The following is a 13,557-nucleotide window of genomic DNA, read 5'->3' as shown; positions in this document are numbered from 1 at the left end:
CTAAAAACAAATCAGAATGTTAGAATTTTCTATATCCATATGAGCATTTTGCTAAATATTTGCTGCCAACAGTTACTGATGGAATAATCTATGTTCTGAATTATTTAGAAGACTGCCTGTTAAGATTATTACTAAAACCACCATACAAAATAAGCCTCTCCCAGGAAGGACTTAGTGGAGTTAAAGAAAAAAAAAATGAGTAAAAATATTTACCCCAGCGATACTTTTTATATCCTGTAATGAGAAATGAAACTAACCATTAAATTTAATTAGCAGTCACTCTAATGTACTCTACAAGAGTTAATTATGATGTGACCTATGTACAAGTAGAGCACAACTTCTATGTTTCATTCTCTTATGACAAACTTTTTAAATGAACCAAAACCCATAAACGCAGAATCAGTGATTCTGTGTTCTTTGACTCTGAAGCTCAGAGGTGATGTCGGGCACAATTATTCACAAGCTTGAAATGGTAATCACTGCTCTGTGAGTACTCACTCCTACATGGATGTAAAGCATTGCCAGATATTCAAAGCATATCTCATGTGTTATAGTAATAGAACTTGAATGAGTTTTACATTGCTTAGTGGGTCATTTCTGGCTAACTGAATAAGTTCTCGAAGTTTTGTTTTTCTGGGTTTTTTTTTTTTTTTTTTTTTTTTTTTTGGTTTCTTTTGTGACCAGGGATTGAACTCAGGGACGTTTAACCACTGAACCACATCCCCAGCCCTTTTTCTTTTCTATTTTGTTTTGAGACAGGGTCATGCTAAGTTGCTTAGGGCCTTGCTAAGTTGGTGGGGCTGGCTTTGAATTTGTTATGCTTTTGCCTTAGCCTCCCAAGCCACTGGATTACAGGCGTGAGCCACTATGATGGGCTAAGTTCTCAAGTTGTAATGGATATACCTCCTTTTTTATTCCTGGATAAAATAAACATATCCATTACAATAAAAAAAATCTCCCCTATGTTTCTAGCACTTTTTCTTTCTGTTCATGTCTTTCTCTATGTTTGTGTCTGTGTATATGTATTTGTATCTGTGTTTTCCAATTATAACAAATATCTATTCCATTACTTTTAAAAGGTATTTAAGTAATTTTTGAAATCTCACAATATGAACTGGGGTAAGATCAAGAACCATGGAGGAGCCAACTGAAAAAGTCAAAGAGAATGATTTGAGTCAAAAAATAATTGTAGTAGTATTGAATTATAAGGTGTAATATAAAATAAACACTGTAAATTTATACCCATATACATGTCATTGAATAGATTAATAAAAGGTGGACAAAAGAAAATCTCTAATATAAATTAATTCTAAATAAATTATGTAGATATTACACCTTAATTGAGTAGGAGTATAACTCTTCACTTCTTAAGTGTGGGGCATACATAATGACATAATTGCAAAGAGTACAAAATGGAAAGGTAGGGGAAGTAACTTTAAAGTGGAAATGGACAGCCACTACTTCAGCCAGATATCAAGGTCAACCTTAACAGTCATAAATCTTGATAGTACATGCACCCTTGAAGTGATGTGACAAAAATGGTACTTTACCTCTGTGATGTTCTTATCCCACACCCATATTTCTAGTCCAATAATAATAAAAAAATTGTCAGACAAATTCTAATAAGGGGTCTTGTATACTATAACCCAACCCCTCTCAAAATAATAAAGGTCATCAAAAAACAATGAAAGTCTGAGAAATTATGACAGTCAAGAGCATAAAGCAATATAATTAAATGTGATATACTCTGTACTGAAGCCTGGCTTTTTAAAGTAATTATGAATAAGCTATGAACTTCAGTTAATATATAAATATTGTTTAAATAATGATAAAAATGCATCATATTTACATAACCTGGTATTAATAAGGGAAAGTGGATATAGGAAAGAGAATATTTAGAAATTCCACACTTTGTGCCCAATTTTTCTGTAAATATTAAACTGATCTAAAAAACAAAAAAATTATTAATGACTTGATGTTGCTTTTAATTACAATTTTATTCACACTTTCACTTTTATAATTCTACATTTTGTCACAAAAGTAAGAAAAAATGCATTTTTTAAACAACGTGAAGTTTATGTAATTCTATCTAACAGCATTAAAGTTTGAATATGTTTATTCATATGGACCAAAGATATTCAAGTTCATGCTACATGTCCATACCTGTCATCAAAGTTTTAAAAGATTTTCTTGATCCATAAACTGTTTTAAACTATTTAGGTAACAAATATCCTATCATATGTTTTAATATGTTTTAATATTTTTCTTAAATGAGTAACTAACTTGAGCTTGAATAAAAGCACTGAATATCCCAAGGTAAATCATAGAATTTATGATTAGAGTGGAAATAATATTCTTTTGAAAATGAAGCCACTATTCTCTTATTTAGAAGACACTTAGTGGTAGTAAATATCATTGATGAGCCTCTTTTGGATTGGATGAAGGTATGAAAAATTAGATTCCTTTACTCCCTCTAGGGATGATGACTTGAAGGAAGTAAAGAACCAAAGATAGAAAACTCCTCTGAATAACTGATTGACTGAAATATTGGAGTTGAGAAATTAAACAGCAAAATGGGAAAAATGAGAAAGTCACATAAGAGCAAAAACGAGATCAAAAGTAAGAAAGAAACCAACATCCTGGGCTACCTTTGATGCTGGACAACAAATTTTCTGAGCAAAAGTAATAAAAGAATCAAGAAAAGCACGAAAGTAATACTATTTGAAATGCCCTGGAAAATACCTTCTAATTTCATGAATCTTTAGTTAAAGTCAGTCATTTCAGCAAATGAAGACACTGAAATTTTTGTCAAGGAGCAGAAAATCTGTAATGACAAATTACACAAACCATATTCTCCAACTGTAATTACCCAATGGTATGTAGCTTATTGTACCTATTAGACATTCTTTTAAAATTCATCTCATTTTAATACTATGTATGGAAGATAAGTACACAAATCTACAAATTCAAATGTGTTTATATATATGTATATATATGTGTATGTGTGTGTGTGTGCGCGTGTATTTGTCAGTAGATGTTTTATTGAAATCAAGTTGCAATCTTTCACCAGAATATCATATGATCCCAAAGGTGTATGTATTTTTAGAGCTTTCACATGTCTAGATTATATAACTTCAATTAGTTATATGACTTTTTCTCTGCATTAAGAAAACTGTAAATTTTGTCAAATTGACAGTGCAATGCTGTTTAAATTTAGACTTCTCTTGATTTAACTGCATCATTTATATGTTAAGTTCACTTTTGTTTTTTATCAATCAATTAAATAACAATTAAAACCACTTATTACATGGTGTTCTTATAGTTATTTTTTTTCAGGATCATTATCAAAGTGATTAAAAAAGAATAAAGAAAAATTAAAATAGAACTAACCAAACCTATGAAAATAATCTTTAGAAAATCTGTCCCTTTCTCTCAATTTGAGTGAAGACACTACTTATATAATTAATGAGTTTTTTCCCTCACTCTTCTTGATCATATTTAACTAACAAATTATGTTTTTGACTATGTTAGTATATTTTGACTTAGTATTAATATATTACTTTAACTTTGAACACCACTAGTCTTCAGTTTAAAAACCACTAATTAGGTAATACATGAAGAAAAACTTCTTCATTGACTTCAGTTTTGTTCAGATTTGTCTTTTTACAAATGCAGTGGGCTAGTAATACTTTAAGTAAGTACTATTTTGTAAAAAGTAATTGAAATCACTTCTATGAAATATAAGATTGAGAAAAAGTATAATTTTCTTTACATAATTTAATTTTGATCCCACAAAACAATGGAGATACAGTGATTAAAAATCTTATTTTTCAAGACACAGTTATATTCTACAAACATAATCATGCAATGGGATACAATATACTTGTATTTGTTAGACATTCTTTTAAAATTTGATACATTTGAATAATATATATTAAAGATAACTATAGGAATTTTCAGAGTACATATTATTAATTCTTTCTCATGGAGTAGATTAATGTGTTTTCCCATATATAATTAAACCCCATGATATTTGTTATTATGTTGGTTTTCTCATCCACAGTTCAGTTGTGGCAGGACAGTGGGGTATGTTGTGGGGAAGCCAAAGAAAGTGCCTGAGGATGGCATGTGAGACCTATGGTTTATTGGGGAAAGTGCTCTATGACTGCTTCCAGCAGTGTTCAGTGGTGATGGACAGACCAATAGCACCTCCATCACTCATTCTGTTTTGTCCAGTATCAGTCAGCTGGATGAGTGACACATGTCCTCTCCATAGTGCCCTCAGTTCATGCTCATTCTCCCTCAGAAGGGGTTTTATATGTTAGGCTGCAGAAGCAGGGACATCATCAGTATTATCTTCCTGAGTTTGCTGTTTGAGCAGTAACCCAAGGAGCATGTCTATGCAAGTACCTTTCAACAGGAAACACTAACCTGCTTTATTTCCCAGTGTGCACAAGGGAAAGTTGGTGTCCTTTATAATAATATGTACTGGACTTTCTGGCCCAGACTTGCTCTAAATTAAGGGAAATGTTCCCTTAACTTAGATGGTGTTTTGGGAACAGAAAGGGGACATTCAGGGGGACATGATGTTTTACTGTTTCCCTTTTCTTTAGGGATGATACCTATGCTATTGCTTAAGGCTTAAGTTTCTTGTTTTTAATACACTGGAGATTTTTTAAAATTAAAAATGCTTGTAACAAGAGCAAATGTTATCTTTTTTTTCTGATTCTGTTCTGATACTTTTTAGAATTGTACATGACATTCTGAAACTCAGAGAGTGGGAAATCATAAAAAGGGCAAGGGGACACCCTGATTCTCCTTTCTCAGATTTTTCTCTCATTTTGACCTTTTCATAAAAGAACATGGAACACTCTCTAATGATGTATTCATTTCAAATGCTGTAACTCTGTGATCAGGATCTGTTGTAAAAATATAGGTAGTCCAGCATGCTCTTTATGGGAGAAGAAAATGCATGCTACTGTTAGGTATCCTTGACTTAGACTGTAATTTTTTTTTCCTACCAGAATCTAAATTATTATTGTAAAATTGTGAATTTGTGTACATTTAGTTTATATTTAATTGATTAAAATAACTATATTTTCTTTTTGATGAATCCTCTGTAATAAATTAATAGAAAACAGGAGTAATATAACTTTCAATGAAGTAACTTTTGATTTATACCCAAAGAGCTTGTCTGTGCAAGAAAGTACCTTTCAACAGGAAACACTAACTTACCTTATTTCCCAGTGTGCATATGAGAAAATAAGTATCAAAATTCCATTCAGCATCTCTGGATCATGACAGGACAAAAAGTGTAAGTTTCTAGTAAGCCTTTTTCTGAAGGCATATACAAAGGTATACAGGCTTAGGCAGAAATCTCATAAAGTTGCTGAATGGCAAAAATTCATAAGCCTTTATTATTCCTTTAGTTATGACACAAGCAAGTCTTGTCTAATGTCTTTAATAAAATTGTTTAACAACCTAGAATCTGATGTCTTACAAAATTCTGATGCAATATTTAACTTGCTGAGTAAACGATGTGTTTTCCTTGTATATTTCCTGCATTTTTCATTTCTGCAAATTTAATTTATTTGAAATTTAATTTTTTTAAACAGTGGTAAGTTACATAAAGTGCATAGTTAATAAACACAGAGTTTGGTGAATGTTCTTAAGTCAAATGCGTAGGCATAACAAAAATCAATTCAATACATCAAACAGCCAGCCCCCGGAACATTGATCTGAAGATATTTACTAAATCTTCAAGTGTTGAATATTGGGAAACAAACAAAAATGTACAGGTAGCATCAAATAATAAAGTGTAAGATAATTATTTGTACTATTTTTGTAAATCTGGAAGTATGAAAATACCTTGAAATAAGTATAAAATGAAATAGAGCAAAAAGAGATCATTAATCATTCCACAAGTCAAAAATTCCCAGGAATGCATCCATCTTAATAAACACACTCCAGGTGACATAAAAATTAGACACAGCAAAGAAAGAAAACAGAGTGAATAATGCTGTAGAAAAAAAAGTCTTCTATTCCACTGATGATAAGGCCGTTGAACTAAATTACTCAGAATTTAATTCAAATTTTGGGGAAATATAATTGAGATGAAAATAAAATGACTATTTTGCTGCTTACATAATCCTCTTAATTATTTAAGACACAAGTCTTTATTACAACTGAATAATACATTTAAAAAATTAAATATTGAGCTTTTTTTATTTGAATAGAATTTTTATCATAGAAAACTTAATGATTCTGAAAGTGGCATACATACTCAGAAGCAGAAAACATGACTTTTATTATTAAGAAAAATAAGCTGTCTTCATAATATTTTATTTTTTCATTTTCAAAATGACTTCAATGTAGGAACCCTTTTCTCTTTGTAAGAGGCCAGAATGTCACATTTTGGTATGTATGATAATCTTTGTGTCCTCTCTGGGATCTTTTTGCACACACATGCACATATAATATGGCTCTATAAAAATTATAATAGCATAATACTTGTCAGGTAGGAATCAGCTAATCCAAATGACTTATCAATTATACTTTATCTATAATTAAACTACCAGATATACACAGATACACTACTCAAATTCCAGGGTACTTTGAAGAAAGAAGAGAATAGTTCCCATGTTAAAACTAAATTTGTAGAAAGAGGTCATACATTACCAGCTACTCAGCATTCTATTCAATTTTATACCTGAAATAAAAAGTATGTAACAGAGCTGGGGAGATAACTCAGTTGGTAGAGTGCTTGCCTCATAAGCATAAGGCCCTGGGTTCAATCCCCAGCACCACAAAAAAAAAAAAAAAAAAAAAAAAAAAAAAGTATCTAACAAATACTATCTACCAATTTGATTTCTTAGAACAACAATTTTTATTTATTTATTTATTTGTTTTTTGGTGTTACTGAGGGTTGAACCCAAAGTATTCTACCACTGAGCTATATCTTCAGCCCTTTTTATTTTTTGTTTTGAGACAGAGTTTTGCTAAGTAGCCCAGACTGGCCTGGTCTCAGATTTGCAATCATTCTGCCTCAGTCTCCTGAATTTCTGGAATTACAGGTGTGTATTACCATTCCTGGACCAAGAACCAGTTCATGTTATTTGGCAACAGGAAAGACATAAAGTTAATTCATTTATAGACATAATAGACAGATCTCGATAGTAACCACTTTATTTTTAGTGTAAGTAGCAAGTTAATAACAGAAGTAATTTTAAGGATTCAAAATACTGACAATATTTTCTTAAAAATATAAATAACCTCAAATTCTATGTATTCCCTAATCCCCTTCTTACCCAAAACGAGTGTTTTTAATCATACACACCAATATTTCTAAGGCAAATAGAAAGCATTATGATTAAAATAACAGAATAACAATCACAACATAACACACAAATAATCTCACAACAACAACAATCAATAATGTGTGGGAACTCTAATTTTCTGTGTTATTGAGGAAGTTATCATCTCAATTTGTGCTTTTTCTTCTCCCTACTCATATATCCCTAATTACCAATCCTTACCATTTCCATCTCCTACATGATTTTTGTTTCATAGCATTGTCAGAGAGTCCCTTCAGAGGTAAACTGACCACGGTACATTATTGTCTAAATTTCCTCAGTAGTTTCACAAACTCTATGGATTAAATTCCAGCTCTTTTAATGTTATGTACAGGACTATCCATAATTTGTAAGAAAGCATCCTCTACCAGAGTAATTTTCCCCTAAAATTACAGTCTTTGGTCCCCTAAACACAGGTAAATTCACAGGTAAATTCTTAGAAGTCCCCAAGTTCTATGCAAGTTATGAATTTTCTAGATGACAGCTTAACACTATGAATGAACTAGAAAAATACAGTGCTCCTATCTGTGAGCTAGGGAATACAGCAACTGAATAAATGAAAGTTGATGAAAGTATTTTGGGAGCACAGTCTTTGAATTGATATTTGTTTAGATTTCAGAGGTCAAAATACTTTTGGAACAATTATATTTAAACTGTAATCAAAAAATATGTAGGAACTAGTTAGGAATAGAAGGGAAATGGTGATATGATGGAGCATGTTCTAAGAAACATAAAACATTTTTCATGACTAAGAATTTACTATTTACATATGTTCACAGATTGTTTTTATACTTGCCTTTGTAAACTTTTTACCTTATAATAATTCATACTACTGTTACATAATTACCGATTAAAAGCTCAAACTTTTGAACATTGGTTAGAGAATGAATATTCAAATTCTACCTCAAGTTCAAGCATGCTGTTTGTAAATGAGAGTAATATTATTTAAGACTGCCTACAATGTCATTTCGTGAGGTCTATTTTGAACTACAATATTTCAATTCAAATATTTTAAATTGAAAGTATTTAAATTAAAATTTAAAATTATATTGAATATGATAATGACATTTAAGAATATGCAAAACTGAAAGTATTTCCAACTTTAGTAAGAGAAAATTCGCATTTTCTAGATTTTTTTTTTTTTTTTTTTTTTTTTTTTTTTTTTTTGCTGTTTTGCAGTGCTGAGGATTGAATACAGGGCCTTGTACTTGTGAGGCAAGCACGCTATCAAACTGAGGTATATCCCCCGTCCCTCTGGTTGGTTATTATAGAAACAGTTAACTTTGATTTTCATGCTCGTATCTTGATACCTCTATGACTATCAGAACTTAAAGAGTTGTCGAATTGTGAAGACATAAGTAAATAGAAAGAAAGACAGCCTTGGGAAAACAAATGTTAAATGTAAAAATGGTGGTGATAAGATATGTTCTAAAGTGGAAGATGGAAAAATAAACAGTTAAAATGGACGATCTTTGGAGGAAAAGAGAGTTTGATGAAGACAGCAAACAGAGAAGTGCAAATGGAAAGGGAAAAAAAAAGAAAAGAGATTTGTAAATCAACTAATTTACTTTTCAAATGGAAACTAATTTATTTTATTTAAAGTTCTGAGGCACCTTTCTTCTACTGGTATTTGTTTTTCCAGCTCATTAAGTTTCTGAATGATTAATCTTTGCTCTCTAAGGAAAGAGAATGAGATTATTTAGTGAAGTGTGGGAGAGCTGAACCCCTCAGGACAAGCTTAATCCAGTAAGAGGGAACTCAGAGCTAAGGTTGTCATGACATTCTTTATAACAAAACCCATGACAATGTTTCTCACTTATTTTTAGTACAGTATAAACATAGACTGAGACATGCCCATTTATCTAGTGGTCTGATATATATGTATCTATTTTTTCAACATAATATGCTCTATTGACTCATTTAATAATGGAAAACCAAGGCAAACTTCTGTAAGAAAAAACTCTAGAATTAAGATAACTTATTATAGTTATGCCTCATTTGTAGGAAAAAATTAAAAAGTTAGCTTCTTCCCATAAGGGACATATTCATGTAATTTAGGCATAAACTTATAAGTGCAATATAAAACATAAGTTTTAAAAAGAATTATTTCCAATAAGATTATAAATTAATGTGCCTTCTTTGGAAAATAATAATCACAAGTTCAAAATATAGTGAACTATCTGAAGTCAATGTCTCCCTGACTGTTGTAAAGCCCACTTATTCTTAGTTGTTTTCTTACTACTAAAGTTATGAGGATACAAAAATGGAAGAACCCTCAGTTAAATGCACATTTTACAGGGCTCAAATGGAGCACTTTTTCCTTGCTTTAGTAGTTCTTTATACAATGAAATTCTTTAAGGTTTCTCTGGTTCTTTTTCTCCTCCAACGACTGTGTCCATTTGTCTTTCAGTCTATTTGTCTCATGAACACAATGTTCATTCTCCCTCTTCCCCTCTCCCTCTCTTTCCTTCTCTCTTTCCTTTTCTAATAGCAACAAATTATGAAATAGTCATGAGGAGCTTTTCTTGGTTCCTTTTCTCTGAACTCTGTAATGACTGCTACTTTTTTAAGCGACAGGCATTTCTCAAATATTGAATCTACTGTATACAAAATTTTCTACTTAAATTGTTTGTCTCTCCAGCACCTAGGAACCACAGGAACCAACTAGTCTTTAAACCAAAATAACCAAGATGAAACTCAATTTCTTGAGAGCTATAGAAGATTAGATTTTTAAATATCATTAAATGCCAGAAGTTGAATCAGTTGTCTGATATCAATTAACTCATTTATTAAGCACAAAACCTTATTATGTATATGTCTTTATTATGTATACTTTCCACAACAATTAAACCTGATGAAAATATTAAGAATGGTAAGGAAAGGTACAACATTTTTGTCAATATTAGGAAGCATCCAAGAACAAGAAGAGAGCATTAAACTCAAGAAGTTACCTTGGGGCACCTGGTAACTTCTCTTAGTGTAGAGAACTTTGCAGGCTCCTCTCGGCTCTGACAGTTTTTTAGACTCCTTGCTTTTTATGACCTTCACAGTTTTGAAGAGATATGGTGAGATATTCTGTAGAATACCTTTTAATGGGGCATGGTCTGATGCTTTTCTCATTGGATTATAGGGTTTTAAGGCAGTACATTTTCTCACATAACAAGGCCATTTTCCTCACAAAATAAGAATGTACCATTGAGATGGTACCTTACTATTGAGGTGAACCTTACCACTTGGTTTGATGCCTCTAGGTAGGATTTATCAGACTTCTTTAGTGTAACATTACTACATTTCTCCTTTTCCATAGTGGACCTTTTAGAAGGAAGTCACTGTGGAAGGAATCCCATACTCAATGAGGAGGGGTGGGCTGCTATCCACTCACCTTGGACCTGGTATCAACATCATTTATTTGGAGTATTTCAGTATGAAATATTTGTCTTCTCTCCTTCCTTTTAAAATTTATTCCCCATCATTTATATCAGTTTGACTGCAAGGCAATTTACTTTAAACTTTGGCTTATTTCAGTATCATCTATGCTTGTTCTGTAATTGTTCTACTTTGGTCATTGGAAATTTAATTGGTAAGTATGTCCCTTCAATATACTCCCACTGTGAGGCTTTTTTGTTTCTGTTTTTGGTGTTGGTTTATTTATCTTAATTTTCTGGCACCAAATATGACGTAGGCGTGTGTATTTCCTGCCCAAATCTAAAATCAGCCATTTGAACAAAGGACCCTGGTTTCTTCTATTGGAGTATTATTTGAAGCCAAAATCTAAACCTCATTGCTCCTGGGTTGCCCTTCCTTCTAAGTTCTCTCAGATAACAGAGAGGGGAAATGTGTAAACTAACCTGTGTGCATGTCCATTTCTATAAATGTTTATGTATGTAACTACATCCATATAAAAATAAATGAGTTCAAACTGATGTCTCTCTCCATGATCCATTTCTATCACCATATTATTATAAACTTCTCCTTTTACTTATATGTAGATCCCAATTCCAAAAGTGAGAAACCTGATTTTAGCCATCCTTTGTTCACTTGCTTAGTTGACTAATTCCAATATAAGTATATAAGGGTTACAGAATTGATAACTCCTATTCCCATGGAGTAAAATATGATAAACTAGAGTGTAGTACTTATATACCATTTATTTTGTATTTAGTCTTGTAGACTGTTCATTCAAAAGTTAAATTTTTAACCTCTTGCCTCAGATTGTTTTGCACATTTGTATAACAGTTTGTTTTGTTATCTTCTACACTCCTTTCTGGGATATCCTAATCTATTAAAAGATTTTAAAAATGATTGCATACAATAAGATTCACTCTTTCTGCTATAAAGTTCTATAGAGTTTTTGGCATGTCATGAATCCACCATTATAGTGTTCTACAAAATAGTTTTGGTAACCTAAATAATCATCGACACTTCATGAATTCAACCTCCACTGACCCTGGAACCTTCCAATCCTGTCTACATAGAATGAGTTAGGGTGTGATGTTGTGATTCAGTGGTTAACAAACAACAACAAAACCAAAACCCAAAAAACACCCCAAAACAGAATAAGTATGTTTCTTGAACCCTGAAGTGATTGTTAGAATTTACTAGTGAACTTATCTGTGCCTTCTGCTTTCTTTACAAGATTGTTTAGTATTGATTCAATTTATTTGATTTCTTGGCCTATTGATTACTATTTCTCTTGGTGAATTCTGAAAGTTTGTATCTTTTAGGTTGTACTCCATGTATGTATGTCAAAATATACTCTACCGTCCTGCATATCTAAAAAAAAAAAATTGATCTATAGTTCTTTTTTAATGTCTTTGTTTCATATGTTAAGGTAATACTGGCCTCCTGCAATGGGTTTGGAAGTATTTTGTTACTTCTATTTTCTGAGAGATATTGTAGAGTACTTGTATTATTATTTTTTTAAACATTCAGAAGAATTCATCAGTAAATTCAGCTGAGGTTGGTGCTCTGTGTTTTGGAAAATTAACAATTACTGAAAAAAAAATCCTATTCAATTTACCTAGCTTTTCATGTTTGTTTTGGTAAATTGTGTCTTTAAAAATTGATCCATGTTAGTTAAGTCATCAAATTTGCAGGCATTAAGTTGCTTATAATATCTGAAACCCAATATCCATTTCATCATAATACCGATAATGATAGGTCCCCTTTTACACAATGCATTCTTTAAAAAAAAAAAAAAAAGGAAATCCTGACATTTGTGACAATATAGATGAACCTGGAGTGAAAGAAGTCAAGTAAGTCAAGCACTGAAAGACAAATACTCCACAATATAACTCATATAGAATTTATAATAGCCAAACTCATGGAAACAGTAGATTCATGGTTATCAGAGATCTGGAATATGGGAAGTAGGAAAGATTTTATATAAACATACACATATAAGATGCATAAGTTCTAGAGATCTAATGTGCAACATGGCAGCTATAGTTATTATGCTTGAGATTTTCAGACTAGATCTTAAGTATTCTTACCATACACACACACACACACACACACACACACACACTAGCTTATGTGAAGGGATATATGTTAATTAGCATGATCGTGGTAATCAGTGCACAATGTGTATCACATGGTATAACCTTGTATATATATAGTTTTTATTTGTCAAGTATGCCTGAAGAAAATAAAAGTCTTAATTCCCATATAGAACAGGAACCTTTGGAGAACACACAATTCTTGTGAATAATTCATAAACTAATATAAAAGATTTATCGGTGTATTTCATTTATCACAGTGTCTTCCACTTTTAACCATGTTATTTCAAATGACAGAATTTCCTCATTTTGTAAAGTAGAACAATATTCCAATTTATGAATGTACCACATTTTATTATCTTCTTTTTCTTTTATTTCCATTCAGTTATTGATGAACACTTGTCTCTATGTTTTGATTATTGTTAATATGCCTCAATATACATGGGATCTTGATTTCAAATACCCAGAAATTATATTAATGGATCAAAGGATAATTCTATTTTAATCTTTTGGAAAAACTCCTGTACTATTTTTTTCACAATAACTGCATCGTTTTCTCACCAGTAGTAAATGAGAGTTTCTTCAAGTTGTCCACTTCCTGACCAACACTTATTTTTTTAACAGTAGCCATTCTAACAAGTTTGCAAACATATGACTTTGTAGTTTTTATTTGCATTTTCCTGATAATCAGTATGTTCAGAATTTTT

At 31.5% G+C, this 13,557-nt stretch overlaps 1 long non-coding RNA gene across 1 annotated transcript in view; it reads right to left on the bottom strand.

Annotated features, from left to right (window-relative positions):
• LOC306660952 overlaps positions 1–13,557 on the bottom strand; it is a 51,027-nt gene that overhangs the window by 37,175 nt on the left and 295 nt on the right. The window lies entirely within an intron of this gene.

This window comes from Sciurus vulgaris, assembly GCF_902686455.1.
Source record: "Sciurus vulgaris genome assembly, chromosome: 5".
Classification (NCBI taxonomy): Eukaryota; Metazoa; Chordata; class Mammalia; order Rodentia; family Sciuridae; genus Sciurus; species Sciurus vulgaris.
This window is presented reverse-complemented; position numbering and strand designations above follow the sequence as displayed.